The sequence below is a fragment of the Cherax quadricarinatus genome, chromosome 61 (assembly GCF_038502225.1).
Source record: "Cherax quadricarinatus isolate ZL_2023a chromosome 61, ASM3850222v1, whole genome shotgun sequence".
NCBI classification, from domain to species: Eukaryota; Metazoa; Arthropoda; class Malacostraca; order Decapoda; family Parastacidae; genus Cherax; species Cherax quadricarinatus.
Genome location: NC_091352.1, coordinates 25,708,459 through 25,724,934, shown reverse-complemented (window position 1 = coordinate 25,724,934; position 16,476 = coordinate 25,708,459).

Below are 16,476 nucleotides of genomic sequence, written 5' to 3'. Positions count from 1 at the left end.
CTCCGGTCCAAACAGTAATCACTAGACTCACAGCTCCCAGCACTACTGTAAGTACATGCCTGCCTTGTATTCTAGTGCATTTATTGATTGAAAGCTTCACTTTTGACCAATAATAAACTTAGTCCTTTCAGTCTTGCTCTAGGTTGACTGTTGTAATAATCACCACATCTTTTAGGTATTGTACTTATCATGGAGAGTGATTTCTTAAGCAGTGGGTAACCTGTCTATCTTTCCAGCTTGGATGACAGAGAGGGTCACCTGCCAGTCAACGAGCAGAACTGTTGGAGATGGACTAACGTCCTGAGACTTCCCCTTTTTGGATTTAATTACCTGTGCACCTGTATGAAATTGCAGGACATAACTCCTCATCATTGCAGTGGTAAAGAACCTGCTTTCCTGTCATCGGGATATAATACTCACGGCTATACTGTGTAGAATGAACCGGTGGGTTGTAACCAACACCTGCGACCCCCCCCCCTCCATCATCAGCAATGGCTACGATTTCAACAACACAGTGTCACCAACACCAGACACCCCTATTTATATTAGCGTTGAATTCAGTTATCATTTATATTTTTCATTTTTCATTTTCTTTAAGGTAGGATTAATATTTCATATTTAAGTGTTTTATATTTTCTATATAATAAAGTGTTTATGTTTGTCTGTTATTATTTCTTTTTCTATTCACTAATTTTCCTGAAGTTGTTACAGGGCTGAGTAAGCCTTCACAAGTGGCGACCTTGCCAGGATCAACTCGACTGAATCAAGATTCAACTCCATCTCGAATCTACCATTGGAACTTCAACGCCGCATACCACAGACGGTTACCACCAGCCATGAGTAATCATTCTCTATGGTAGGACTACAGTACAGGTATTTAAAAGATTTGGTGATTGTTAGTCTCAATTTATTGTAAGTCAAGTCAAGGCAGGAATACTAGCTAATTCTGCCATCTATTTTTGTGTGAGCTTGAAACACTTTGGAGGATTAGACTCAAGGGACCCGAGATTTTCCAGTGACAATTTGTTTCATTGAGCTCTTTATTATATCAAGGGAACTGTCATAGGGCACTCTTGATTTGTTGGTGAGAAGATGGGATGGTCAAGTGACCCCATTCTACTTACTGTTTGCTCGGAGCCGGCATAGAACCCTTCGTTTTAATTAATACATAATGTTTAATTGAAGTAGGGATCGAGCCCTCTGGTTTATTTACAGTTTGAGCGGAGCAGGAATTGAACCCTCCGTTTTCTTTAATACCCGTTTCATCTCCCCTGATAGTTTAAGTTATTCTTGCAAGTATGGATGAATACCAGTTTTGGATGAACGCTGGAAGTAAGTTAGGAATAACAGGGAAAAATTTAGAATCTTTCATTAGTGCTAAGATCCAGGAAAGACTTGAAAGAGAGATAATTGAGAGAGAAGAAAGACAGTTAGAAAGGGAAAGAGAAGAAGAAAAGGAGAGAGAGAGAATAGAAAGAGAAGAAAAGGAGAGAGAGAGAATCAAAAGAGAAGAGAAAAAGGAGAGAGAGAGAATTGAGAGAGAAATCCAAGAAAGACAGTTAGAAAGAGAGAGAGAAGACAAAAAGGAGCGTGATAGACTTGATCGTGAGGAGAGAGCTAGAGTACGTGAAGAACAAGTTAAATTAAGAAAACTTGAGGAAAGAGCAAAGGATAGGGAACGTGAGGAACAAGCTAAAATACGTGAGGAACAAGCTAAGATATGTGAGGAACAGGTTAAATTACGAGAACTTGAGGAAAGAGCAAAGGATAGAGAAGTTGAGGAATAAGCTAGAGAACGTGAGGAAAAAGCTAGAGAACGTGAGGAAAAAGCTTGAGAACTTGAGTTAATAGAGAGAGAAAAGGATCGCAAGCTCGAAAAATATCGTCTTGAATTAGAGAATAGAAAGTTAACTCTTACACAACAACAATTAGAGGAAGGAGTAATTGAACATCATGCAGCTAGTGCACATATTCCAACACCTAATTTACCTCCCTTCACAGAGGGGGAAGACCTAACTTCATACATTATCAGGTTTGAAAATACGGCTACCCTCCGTGAATGGCCTGCTGACACCTGGGCTACCAGGTTAGGAATGTTATTTTCTGGTACAGCCTTGAATATCTATGCAACTTTGTCGCAGGATATCATATGTAATTATAACCTACTGAAGAAGGCAATCCTTAAAGCATATCAAAAAACCACAAATTCTTACAGGAAAGATTTCAGGTATGCCACCTTACAGCCTGGCCAGAACTGTCAGCAGTTACAGGTAACACTCTTTCGTTTGTTCGACTTTTGGATAGAGAGTTCAGGAATTGATCACAATTATGAATCTCTTAGAGACTTCATGGTTGCTGACCAGTTCCTGACAGCTCTTCCTCACCAGATACGAACATTCATTAGAGAACGTAACCTGATTAAAGCTGAGGAAGTTGCTGAGGCTGCTGACCTGTATGCTGAGGCTCACAATTCCTATAAAGACCTAAAGGGATCGAACCCTAAGGGCATGGGTTCATCAGACATTAAAGAAATCAAAGCCTCTAGTGGAAAGTAAATGACTTCTTTTATTCCTGTTTGTCATTTGTGTGGTGTTAAGGGACATAAACGTCCAGATTGTCGTTCTAAGAAGGTCCAAAAAGTTGGAAGAGGTTTTAAAGACTGTAACGACAAAGCACGCTTCTGTTCAGGAACAGTTAATGGACTTAATGTATCTACCATTTTACGAGACACTGGATGCACATGTATAGTCATTTCTGATCAGCTGTTCCCTAACCTTAAAGAAACTCATTCCTCTGCTATACTTTCAGACTACTTGGGCCGTACGGACACTTTTCCTACCATCCGTTGTTACATTAGGTCTAAATGGTTCACAGGTTGGTCTGAAGCCGTACTAGCTCCCATCACTTCTTGCTCCGTACTAATAGGTAATGCAAAAGGTGCCATTCTTCCTTCTGAAGTTGACCTTTCATCACCAAGGGCGGGCATAAGTGTTTCAGATCCTCTTCCTGTAGAGTCAGAGAAGCCCCTCGAAAGTTCAGATGAGACAATATCTCGTGAGATTCATGTGGGATTAAAACCCAGTGATGCTACTCTCGAAAGCGAGGTAGTAGGATCACCGGTTCACTTGTTAGATGAAAGTGAAGATATCACCTCCGATACCATAAATGTCTTGACTAGGGCTCAGACCAAAGCCCAGGCTTCTCCTACTGTCCATCCTTTGATTTTCCCTGACTTTAAGCCTTTAGATATATCGAAGGACTCCTTTGTCAATTTCCAAAGTAATTGCCCTTCTCTTCAGAATTGCCATAATGCCGCTAAAGAAAATCAAGTGATCCAAAGGAAAAACTTTTCATATAAATTTGAATATATAAAAGGTATCTTGTACAAGTCAGTATTCAAATTAAATTCAGATGAGATAGACTATTCCATCTTAGTTGTTCCAAGTCAATGCAGAGAGACTGTTCTTAAAATGGCTCATGACCTTCCAGTGGCCGGACATTTCTCGCATCGTAAAACCTTAAATAAAATTAGGGAAACCTATTTTTGGCCAAAAATGTCCTAAGATATCACTACCTATTGTAGATCGTGTAAAGTTTGCCAACTGTCATCCTCCCGAGGTACCAGGCGAGTACCTATGGTTAAAATGCCAGTCTTTACGGTACCTTTTGAATGAGTAGCTATTGACATCGTTGGTCCTTTATCTCCACTGTCATCTGGGGGACATAGATATATTAACATTAGTTGATTATGCTTCGAGTTTCCCCTGAAGCCATACCCTTAAAGACCATAACTACTACAGAGGTGGCTGAAGCCCTTTTGTCCATCTTCTCCAGAGTGGGCATCCCTAGATAAATTTTGTCTGACCGTGGGACACAATTCACATCTGACTTAATGCAACATCTATACCAACTTCTGGGAGTGAAGCATCTCTTCACCACACCCTATCATCCCAGCTGTAATGGGAGGATTGAGCGCCAGCATTCGATTCTCAAGTCCATTTTAAGGAAACTTTGCTCCCTTAAACCTAAGGAGTGGCATCGTTACCTACCCTGTGCTTTGTTTGCCATGAGGGAAGTTCCCAGTGACTCTTTGGGGTTTTCACCTTTTGAACTTCTCTATGTTAGACAGGCCAGAGGCCCATTGTCCATCCTTCATGACTTATGGACTAATGAGGAGGTAAATGCTGAGGTTCAGTCTTGTTACCAGTTTCTCCTTGACCTTAGATCCAAAGTTGAGGAGACCTCTGACATAGTTTAGAAAAACTTAATTATCAATGGACCAGTACAAAACCTATTTTGATTCCAAAAGTCAGAGGAAAAGTTTTAAAGTAGGAGATGAAGTTCTTGTACTTTTGCCTATCAAGTCAAATAAATTATTAGTAGCATGGAAAGGTCCATATAAAGTATTAAAAATTTGTGGGAAAGTTGACTACCTCATAGAAGTCAAGGGGAAACCTAAACTTTATCATATCAACATCCTTAAGAAATATTACCGAAGAAATTCGGTTAACTGCCTTAATAACTTTGACTTAGTTTTTCCACACGAACTTGATACGACAACTGAAGAATGTAAGGTGTGCGTAATTGACACCTCTAACTTAGACTATGATGAAGAACTACATGACTTGGTGACTCTTGACCACTCGGATGCAACCAACATTAATATTAATGAATCTTTGGATGACCATAAGAGACATGAACTACTTCAATGTGTGAGTAACTTTTCAGACATCTTTACTGATATTCCAGGTGTTACCTCCACGGTAGTCCATAAGATTGACTTAGTGATGGACAATCCTATCAAACGAAAATTATACCCAGTTCCAGTTCACCTTACGGATGCATTTGACCGAGAGGTAGACAAATTATTAAAACTAAAGATCATTGAACCTTCAGTATCTTCATATTGTTCACCAGTAGTCATGGTTAAGAAGGAGGATAATTCATATAGACTTGCTATTGACTTCAGAGGCCTTAATGCTGTAACTCGGTGGGATGCTGAGCCTATGCCCTTAATAGATAGCGATCTACACAAATTTTATGACGCTTCCTTCTTTTCAGAGATTGATATTGCGCAGGCATATCATCAAGTAATGTTAAATCCTTCTTCTAAGCAGTACACCGCTTTTCCTACACACCAAGGACTGATGCAATATAGAACTATGCCCTTCAGTTTGGTAACTGCCTGTGCTACCTACGTGAGACTGACGAGAAAGGTCTTGGGTAATATGCCAAATGTTTCAGTTTATTTTGATAACATTTATGTAATGACATCCACGTGGGGCGAACATATCCAAACATTAACATCAGTTTTGCGTAGGTTACGCTCACACGGCCTCACTGCCAAGCCGAAGAAACGCTTCCTTGGGTATAACAAGATTAGAGATCTTGGACTGATACTTTCTAATAACTCTCTGCAGCCTCTCCCCAGTAAGATCAAAGCTTTATTAGAATTTAAATTCTCCAAAACCAAGAAGCTCATGCGTAGCTTTCTTGGTTCTGAAAATTTTTATGCACGGTTTATCCCGAACCTTACTGATCTTACAGGCATCTTATCCGACTTCCTTAAAAAGTCTGTGAAGGAACCTCTTGAACTTTCCGACGTAGCTCGGGAAAAGTTTAATGAGATTAAAAGTATCTTTTCGAAAGACCCTATACTTAAGATTCCAGACATTAATAAAACATTTTGTTTAAGAACTGATGCCTCCAATACTGGCTTAGGTGCGGTGCTACTACAATACCATGATGGTACTCCCTTCCCTGTAAGCTTCCTAAGCCGGAAACTCCTTCTCGCAGAAACGAGGTACTCCACCATAGAAAAGGAATGTTTGGTCCTTGTGTGGGGTATCTCCAAACTTAAATTTTATTTGTTGGGAAAAGAATTCATTTTAGAAACGGACCACAAACCTTTGATATACCTAGAAACTTTTAAGGGAACCAACAGTCGCCTCTTGAGGTGGACATTGGCACTCCAGGATTTTAAGTTCCATATTGTGTATATCAATGGTTTCTCTGACTGGTTAGGTCCTGACAGTCAGTAGAAGATTTCTTGCCTTACGCGACTTCCATATGTTAGAACTTTTTCCTCGCCTATTCTTCTTATACTCCTTGACTATAAGTCTTGGTATGGGGGAGTGTGAGGGAAAAGTTCAATAGATAGGAGTAGAGAGGGAGTATATAGTAACAATAGTTTAATTGCCGGCTACTTGTTAACGAAAAATAAAAAAGTTCATGTGTTAACGTTAGATTACCCCTTAAGTTAGGGTAAGTCAAGCTCCTGCTATTCCCGCCTTTTTTCCCCTCCCCGAAAGTGATAGTTTCATTGCCGGCTACTTGTTAAGGTAGGGTCAGTCTTGCTCCGGCTATCCCTTCCCCTCCTTCCCCCCCCCCGAAAGGTGACGTGTGGGGCTCCGGTCCAAACAGTAATCACTAGACTCACAGCTCCCAGCACTACTGTAAGTACATGCCTGCCTTGTATTCTAGTGAATTTATTGTTTGAAAGCTTCACTTTTGACCAATAATAAACTTAGTCCTTTCAGTCTTGCTCTAGGTTGACTGTTGTAATAATCACCACATCTTTTAGGTATTGTACTTATCATGGAGAGTGATTTCTTAAGCAGTGGGTAACCTGTCTGTCTTTCCAGCTTGGATGACAGAGAGGGTCACCTGCCAATCAACGAGCAGAACTGTTGGAGATGGACTAACGTCCTGAGACTTCCCCTTTTTGGATTTAATTACCTGTGCACCTGTATGAAATTGCAGGACATAACCCCTCATCATTGCAGTGGTAAAGATACTGCTTTCCTGTCATCGGGATATAATACTCACGGTTATACTGTGAAGAACGAACCGGTGGGTTGTAACCAACACCTGCGACCCCCATCCCCCATCATCAGCAACGGCTACAATTTCAACAACACTCTGTGTCACCAACACCAGACACCTAAATTTTAAATTAGCCTTGAATTCAGTTATCATTTAGATTTTTCATTTTTCATTTTCTTTAATGTAGGATTAATATTTCATATTTAAGTGTTTTATATTTTCTATATAATAAAGTGTTTATGTTTGTCTGTTATTATTTCTTTTTCTATTCACTAATTTTCCTAAGGAGGAGCCAGCCTTGGTAATACTGTCTGAAGTTATTACAGGGCTGAGTAAGCCTTCACAATATATATATATATATATATATATATATATATATATATATATATATATATATATATATATATATATATATATATATATATATGCAAGGAATTCGCGAGAGCAGGAGAAATATACACAAACACTGATCTCTGGCTGAAGGAGACTCGAACCTACGAACCTTAGGACAAGGTACGCAGTGCTCTACCAATCTACCCACACTGGACAATACCTTGGCGTGTAGCTTGTGCTACACGTTTGATCCAAGGCAGCCAGCTTTCAGGGAGAAGGTTTACAGCTTTTCATCTCATCCCCTGCATGCATCAGCCTTACTAGAGATTTTAACAATGCAAGGAATACGCAAGAGCAAGTTCGTAGGTTCGAGTCTCCTTCGGCCAGAGATCAGTGTTTACATATATATATGTATATATATGTATATATATATATATATATATGTATATATATATATATATATATATATATATATATATATATATATATATATATATATATATATATATATATATATATGTGTGTGTGTGTGTGTATGTGTACTCACCTATTTGTACTCACCTATTTGTGGTTGCAGGGGTCGAGTCACAGCTCCTGGCCCCGCCTCTTCGCTGATTGCTACTAGGTCCTCTCTCTCCCTGCCCCTTGAGCTCTATCATACCTCGCCTTAAAACTATGTATGGTTCCTGCCTCCACCACGTCACTTTCTAGGCTATTCCATGGCCTGACTACTCTATGACTGAAGAAATACTTCCTAACATCCCTTTGATTTATCTGAGTCTTCAACTTCCAATTGTGACCTCTTGTGTCTGTGTCCCATCTCTGGAACATCCCGTCTTTGTCCACCTCGTCTATTCCGCGCAGTATTTTATATGTCGTTATCATGTCTCCCCTGACCCTCCTGGCCTCCAGTGTCGTCAGGCCGATTTCCCTCAACCTTTCTTCATAGGACAATCCCCGTAGCTCTGGGACTAGTCTTGTTGCAAACCTTTGCACTTTCTCTAATTTCTTGACGTGCTTGACTAGGTGTGGATTCCAAACTGGTGCTGCATACTCCAGTATGGGCCTGACGTAGATGGTGTACAGAGTCTTAAACGAATCCTTACTGAGGTATCGGAACGCTATCCGTAGGTTTGCCAGGCGCCCGTATGCTGCAGCAGTTATCTGATTGATGTGCGCCTCAGGAGATATGCTCGGTGTTATACTCACCCCCAGATCTTTTTCCTTGAGTGAGGTTTGCAGTCTTTGGCCATCTAAACTATATTGTGTCTGCGGTCTTCTTTGCCCTTCCCCAATCTTCATGACTTTGCATTTGGCAGGGTTAAATTCAAGGAGCCAGTTGCTGGACCAGGCTTGTAGCCTGTCCAGATCTCTTTGTAGTCCTGCCTGATCCTCGTCCGATTCGATTCTTCTCATTAACTTCACATCGTCTGCAAACAAGGACACTTCTGAGTCTATCCCTTCCGTTATGTCGTTCACGTATACCAAGAACAGCACAGGTCCTAGGACTGACCCCTGTGGAACCCCGCTTGTCACAGGCGCCCACTCTGACACCTCGTCGCGTACCATGACTCGTTGTTGCCTCCCTGTCAGATATTCTCTGATCCATTGCAGTGCCTTTCCTGTTATGTGTGCCTGGTCCTCTAGCTTTTGCAGTAACCTCTTGTGAGGAACTGTGTCGAAAGCCTTCTTGCAGTCCAAAAATACGCAGTCGATCCACCCCTCTCTCTCTTGTCTTACTTCTGTCACCTTGTCATGAAACTCTAGTAGGTTTGTGACACAGAATTTTCCTTCCCTGAAACCGTGCTGGTTGACAATTATACACTTGTTTCTTTCCAGGTGCCCCACCACTCTCCTCCTGATGATCTTCTCCATGACCTTGCATACTATACACGTTAGTGATACAGGTCTGTAGTTTAGTGCCTCATGTCTGTCTCCCTTTTTAAAAATTGGGACTACATTTGCCATTTTCCATACCTCAGGGAGTTGCCCAGTTTCAAATGATGTGTTGAAGATCTTTGTTAATGGCTCACACAATATCTCTGCTCCCTCTTTAAGGACCCATGGAGAGATGTTGTCTGGTCCCACCGCCTTTGAGGTGTCAAGTTCGCATAGCAGCTTCTTCACCTCCTCCTTGGTTATATGTACCTCATCCAGCACTTGCTGGTGAGCCCCCCTGTTCTGATTTCTTGGAGTCCTACTGGTTTCCACTGTAAATACCTCTTTAAATCTTGTGTTGAGCTCCTGACATACCTCTCGGTCGTTTCTTGTGAATTCCCCATCACCCTTCCTCAGTCTGATTACCTGGTCCTTGACTGTTGTTTTCCTCCTGATGTGGCTGTACAACAGCTTCGGGTCAGTCTTTACTTTTGATGCTATGTCATTTTCATATTGTCTCTGAGCCTCCCTTCTTATCTGTGCATATTCGTTTCTGGCTCTTCGGCTGATTTCTTTATTTTCCTGAGTTCTCTGTCTTCTGTACCTTTTCCATTCTCTAGTACACCTAGTTTTTGCCTCCCTACACCTTTGGGTGAACCAAGGACTCGTTCTGTTCTTCCCATTATTTCTGTTTCCCTTGGGAACAAACCTCTCCTCTGCCTCCTTGCATTTTGTTGCTACATAGTCCATCATTTCTTGTACTGGTTTTCCTGTCAGTTCCCTCTCCCACTGAATGTCTTGAAGGAAGTTCCTCATGCCTGAGTAGTTCCCCCTTTTGTAATTTGGTTTTTCCCAGCCTATTCCTGCTACTCTCTCCACTTGGAGCTCAACTATGTAGTCGAAGCACAGAACCACATGATCACTTGCTCCCAGGGGCCTTTCATACATGATACCCTCGATGTCCGAACTACTCATGGTGAATACAAGGTCCAACCTTGCTGGTTCATCCTCTCCCCTCTCTCTGGTAGTGTCTCTAACATGTTGATGCATGAGGTTCTCCAGTACCACATCCATCATCTTGGCTCTCCATGTTTCGGGACCCCCATGGGGCTCCAGGTTTTCCCAGTCAATCTCCTTGTGATTGAAATCACCCATAACTAGTAACTTTCCTCCCCCCATGTGTGCTCTCCTGGCCACCTCGGCTAGTGTGTTGATCATTGCTCTGTTGCTCTCATCGTATTCTTCTCTTGGCCTCCTGCAGTTCTGTGGTGGGTTGTACATTACTGCAATTATCACCTTATGTCCCTCAGACTGGATTGTTCCTACTAAGTAGTCCCTTTCGCCCATGCCATCCATTCCTTCCATTTTCTCAAAACCCCACTGGTTTTTAATGAGCAGTGCAACTCCTCCTCCCCCTCTCCTCCCTCTGTCTTTCCTGAAGATTTGATATCCGGATGGAAAGATTGAATCTGTTATTATTCTGGTGAGTTTTGTTTCTGTGAGTGCTATTATGTCTGGGGATGTCTCTTTGATTCTTTCGTGCCACTCCTCATACTTGTTTGTTATTCCATCTGCATTTGTATACCACACCTTCAACTTCTTTTCTAAGACTGTGGTCTGGGAAGTATATTGGGGTTGGGGAAGTGGGAGACCTGGTAAGGAACTATGGGTTGTTGCTGTGGGGGTGAAGTTTGTAATGTATTGGGTGGGGGCATTGGATGTGGCATGGGTGTTTTGATTTAGAGTGTTTGGTTGCACTGGGGTTGACCTGGTTGGGAGGCTTCTATAGAAAGTTGTGAGGGAGGCTGTATTAGATCTTCTTCCTGGGTCTGGGATCTCCTGTCTGTCTTCTCCATCCCCTCTCTTTCCTCCTTTCGCCTTTGTACCATCTCTCTCAGTTTCTTCCTTTCTTCTTGTGTTCTGTGTGTATGTGTGTGTGTGTGTGTGTGTGTGTGTGTGTGTGTGTGTGTGTGTGTGTGTGTGTGTGTGTACTCACCTAGTTGAGGTTGCGGGGGTCGAGTCCGAGCTCCTGGCCCCGTGTGTGTGTGTGTGTGTGTGTGTGTGTGTGTGTGTGTGTGTGTGTATTAGAAGCTGTCAGGTCTCAACATTTACTGGTGTGAGTTCGTCACTGCTCAGTCAGAAGTGATTTAGAAAATTTACGAAGCCAAACTCAACGAACAAATCCAAATATAGAACAGAGAACAAGTAATTTACAGCGTTCCTTAAATTATCATAACCTCTCCCTCCCTTGGACAATTATTTTCCTGGGAATATTTTTTGGGGGAGCAATTATCAATCTAAACTGACAAGAACTGCTGTAATAAAGAAGAAAATAGTAACCGGTATTTACCCACAATTGTTCCATGATATAAAGCACAATTAGTGCTCATTTTGTTTTCCTCTCTAATGGCTACATTCATTTTCTCAATTCACTTTATTTCTTTGAAGAAGGAGCTTGGTAAGCTAACTACTTAAGATATAAATCTCAATGTTTACATAATTCCCAGAACTAACGTCAAACTTCTGTGTGATTCACCATCGTCGTCACCTGATTATTCCTTCACTTTATGATTCACCTTAGACATAATACTGATAATTGCTACCTAATAAATATTAAGTAGATAATTCTCACGTTTAACGTGAATCTCCTGTAACAATCGCAACGATTTCCGGATTTTTTAAATGTATTTTCAAAGAATTCAACAATCATTAAACTGGTAAAAGTTTTAATATGTGTTTATATGTGTTACGTGAAATGGAAACAGAATATATACTTTAATATTTCTCTGCACAATAGTTACACCTCAATTCTTGTGTTCCTTTCATTGTATATATATACAGTGCGATGTATATACCTCAGTGAGTATATACATCAAGAGATGTATATTTCTAAACGTCATTATACTGAAATTTATTTTCCTCTTGGTATATATATCAATAGGTTAATATCTTACTGTATATTTATACCAAGAAGTATATATCTTTCAGGGGTATATCTTTCAGAATATCTTAAATAAGGAATACATTGCTCATTGTCTAATCACCAAGAAGACAGCAGACAAGAATCAGCCGTCCTGCCACGTGTGTGAAACACAAACCTCAAAGGTACATATTGGTAGGATTGTTACACACGTAGTTGTGCAGGTACATGTATCTGTACACACACTTCTAAATCTTTCGAATTTCTTATTAGTTCTTGTTCTTATTAGTTCTTGATCTTATTAGTTCTTGTTCTTATTAGTTCTTGTTCTATTAGTTCTTGTTGTTAAATTGTTCCTTTCCTCTCCTTATGGAAATGGAGTAGAATGCATGTCGTAAAGGACGACTAAAGTGATGAGATTAAATCTCTTATTGAGCTCCTCACATAATTCTCGGTAATTTCTTGTGATCTCCTCTCCTTCCTTCCCCAGCCTGATCACCTTTTCCTTGACTATTGTTTTCCTCCTGATGTGGATGTACAACAGCTTCAGGTCAGATTTGGCTTTCGCTGCTATCTCATTTTCACATTATCGCTGGGCCTCCCTTCTTACCTCTGCATATTTATTTTTGGCTCTACAGCTGTTCTTATTCTCCTGGGTCCTTTGCCTTCTATACATCTTGCATTCTCTATTACACTTAGTTTTGGCCTCTCTAAACCTTCGGATGAACCAAGGGCTCATCCTGGCCTTCTCGTTATTTCTGTTACCCTTGGGTATAAACCTCTCCTCAGCTTCCATGCATATTGTTGTCATATATTCCATCAACTCGTTTACTGACTTCCCTGCCAGTTCTCTGTCCCACTGAACCTCGTGCAGGAAATTCTTCATAACTGTGTAACCGTCCCCTCTCTTGTAGTTTGTAGTTTGCCTTCATTCGTCATGCCCTTCCTGCTTCTCTCTAAAATGGTAACTCTACTGTATGTTTGTGTGTGTGTGTTTGTGTTTGTGTGTTTGTGTTTGTGTATACTCACCTAATTGTACTCACCTAATTGTGGTTGCAGGAGTCGAGACTCAGCTCCTGGCCCCATCTCTTCACTGATTGCTGCTAGGTCCTCTCTCTCCCTGCTCCATGAGCCTTATCATACCTCGTCTTAAAGCTACGTATGGTTCGTGCTTCCACTACATCACTTGCCAGACTATTCCATTTCCTGACAACTCTATGACTGAAGAAATACTTCCGGACAGCCCTTTGAATCACCTGAGTCTCCAACTTCCAATGGTGACCCCTTGTTTCTGTGTCCCATCCTGTCTCTGTCCACCTTATCTATTCCACGCAGTATTTTGTATATCGTTATCATGTCTCCTCTAACCATTTTGTCCTCCAGTGTCCTCAGGCAGATTTCCCATAACCTTTCTTCTTAGGACATTCCCAATTGCTCTGGAACTACCTTTGTTGCAAACCTTTGCACTTTCCCTAATTTCTTGACGTGTTTATCCAGGTGCGAGTTCCAAACTGGTGCTGCATACCCCAGTATGGGCCTGACGTACACAGTGTACAGTGTCTTAAAAGATTTTTTAGTAAGGTATCGGAACATTGTTCTCAGGTTTGTCAGGCGCCCTTAAGCTGCAGCAGTTATCTGGTTAATGTGTGCTTTCGGAGACATGCTCGGTGTTATACACCAAGATCTTTCTCCTTGAACGAGGTTTTCTTTGCCCTTTCTGGTCTTCAAGACTTTGCATTTGGCGGGGTTAAATTCGAGAAGCCAGTTGCTGGATCAGGTGTCCAGTCTGTCCAGGTCTCTTTCAGGTCCTGCCTGATCCTCATCTGATTTAGTTCTCCTCATTAACTTCACATCATCTGCGAACAAGGACACTTCTGAGTCTATCCCTTCCATCATGTCATTCACATATACCAAAAATAGCACTGGTCCTAGGACCGACCCCTGTGGGACCCCGCTCGTTACAGGTGCCTACTGTGATACCTCATCAAGTACCATGACTCGCTGTTGCCTCTCTCTCAGGTATTCTCTGATCCATTGCAGTGCCCTTTCTGTTTTATGCGCCTGATCCTCCAGCTTCTGCACTAATCTCTTGTGAGGAACTTTTGACGTGCTCGGTGTTATGGTCACCCCAAGATCTTTCTCCCTGAGTGAGGTCTGTAGTCTTTGTCCTCCTAGCCTATACTCTGTCTGCGGTCTTCTTTGCCCCTCCCCAATCTTCATGACTTTGCATATGTACTCACCTATTTGTGGTTGCAGGGGTCGAGTCCTAGCTCCTGGCCCCGCCTCTTCACCGGTTGCTACTAGGCCCTCTCTCCCCCCGCTCCATGAGCTTTATCAAACCTCGTCTTAAAACTGTGTATGGTTCCTGCCTCCACTACGTCATTTTCTAGGCTATTCCACTGCCTTACAACTCTATGACTGAAGAAATACTTCCTACTATCTCTCTGACTCATTTGTGTCTTCAGCTTCCAATTGTGGCCTCTTGTTTCTGTGTCCTCTCCCTGGAACATCCTGTCTTTGTCCACCTTGTCTATTCCACGCAGTATTTTATATGTCGTTATCATGTCTCCCCTGACCCTCCTGTCCTCCAGTGTCGTCAGACCGATTTCCCTTAATCTTTCTTCATAGGACATTCCCCTTAGCTCTGGAACTAACCTTGTCGCAAACCTTTGTACTTTCTCTAGTTTCTTGACGTGCTTTATCAAGTGCGGGTTCCAAACAGGTGCTGCATACTCCAGTATGGGCCTGACATACACGGTGTACAGTGTCTTGAATGATTCCTTACTAAGGTATCGGAATGCTGTTCTCAGGTTTGCCAGGCGCCCATATGCTGCAGCAGTTATCTGATTGATGTGTGCTTCCGGAGACATGCTCGGTGTTATACTCACCCCAAGATCTTTCTCCTTGAGTGAGGTTTGCAGTCTTTGGCCACCTAGCCTATACTCTGTCTGTGGTCTTCTGTGCCCTTCCCCTATCTTCATGACTTTGCATTTGGCAGGATTAAATTCGAGAAGCCATTTCCTGGACCAGGTGTCCAGTCTGTCCAGGTCTCTTTGAAGTCCTGCCTGGTCCTCATCAGATTTAATTCTCCTCATTAACTTCACATCATCTGCAAACAGGGACACTTCTGACTCTAACCCTTCCGTCATGTCGTTCACATATACCAAAAATAGCACTGGTCCTAGGACCGACCCCTGTGGGACCCCGCTCGTCACAGGTGCCCACTGTGATACATCATTACGTACCATGACTCGTTGTGTGTGTGTGTGTGTGTGTGTGTGTGTATGTGTGTGTGTGTGTGTGTGTGTGTGTGTGTGTGTGTGTGTGTGTGTGTATGTGTGTGTGTGTGTGTGTGTGTGTGTGTGTGTGTGTGTGTGTGTGCGTGTGTGTGTGTATGTGTGTGTGTGTGTGTGTGTGTGTGTGTGTGTGTGTGTATGTGTGTGTTTATGTGTGTAAGTACTCACCTGTTTGTACTCAATTATTTGTGGTTGCTGGGGTCGAGACTCAGCTCCTGGTATGTGTGTACTCACCTATTTGCACTCACCTATTTGTGGTTGCAGGGGTCGGGTCCTAGCTCCTGGCCCCACCTCTTCACTGATTGCTACTGGGTCCTCTCCCTCCCTGCTCCATGAGCTTTATCAAACCTCGTCTTAAAACTATGTATGGTTCCTGCCTCCACTACGTCACTTTCTAGGCAATTCCACAGCCTGACAACTCTATGACTGAAGAAATGCTTCCTAACATCCCTTTGATTCATTTGAGTCTTCAACTTTCAATTGTGACCTCTTGCTACTGTATCCCATCTCTGGAACATCCATGTCTATTCCACGCAGTATTTTATGTCATTATCATGTCTCCCCTGACCTTCCTGTCCTCCAGTGTCGTCAGGCTGATTTCCCTTAACTTTTATTCGTAGGACACTCCCCCTTTGCTCTGTGACTAGTTTTGTTGCAAACCTTTTAACTTTCTTTAATTTCTTGATGTGGTTGACCAGGTGTGGATTCCAAACTAGTGTTGCATACTCCAGTATGGGCCTGACGTATATGGCGTACAGAGTCTTGAACGATTCCTTACTGAGGTATCGGAACGCTATCCTTAGGTTTACCAGACGCCCGTTTGCTGCAACACTTATCTGATTGATGTGCGCCTCAGGAGATGTGCTCGGTGTTATACTCGTTCTGGTCTTCCCATTATTTCTGTTTCCCTTGGGAACAAGCCTCTCTTCTGCCTCCTTGCATTTTGTTGTCACATAGTCCATCATTTCGTGTACTGGTTTTCCTGTCATTTCTGTCTCCCAATGAATGTCTCACGGAAAGTTCCTCATGCCTGTGTAGTCCCCCGTTTTGTAGTTTGGTTTTTCGCATCCTATTCCTGCTACTCTCTCCACTTGTAGCTCAGCTATGTAGTTAAAGCACAGAACCACATGATCACTAGCTCCTAGGGGCCTTTTATACATGATATCCTCGATGTCCGAACTACTCAAGGTGAATACAAGATCCAGTCTTGCTGGTTCATCCTCA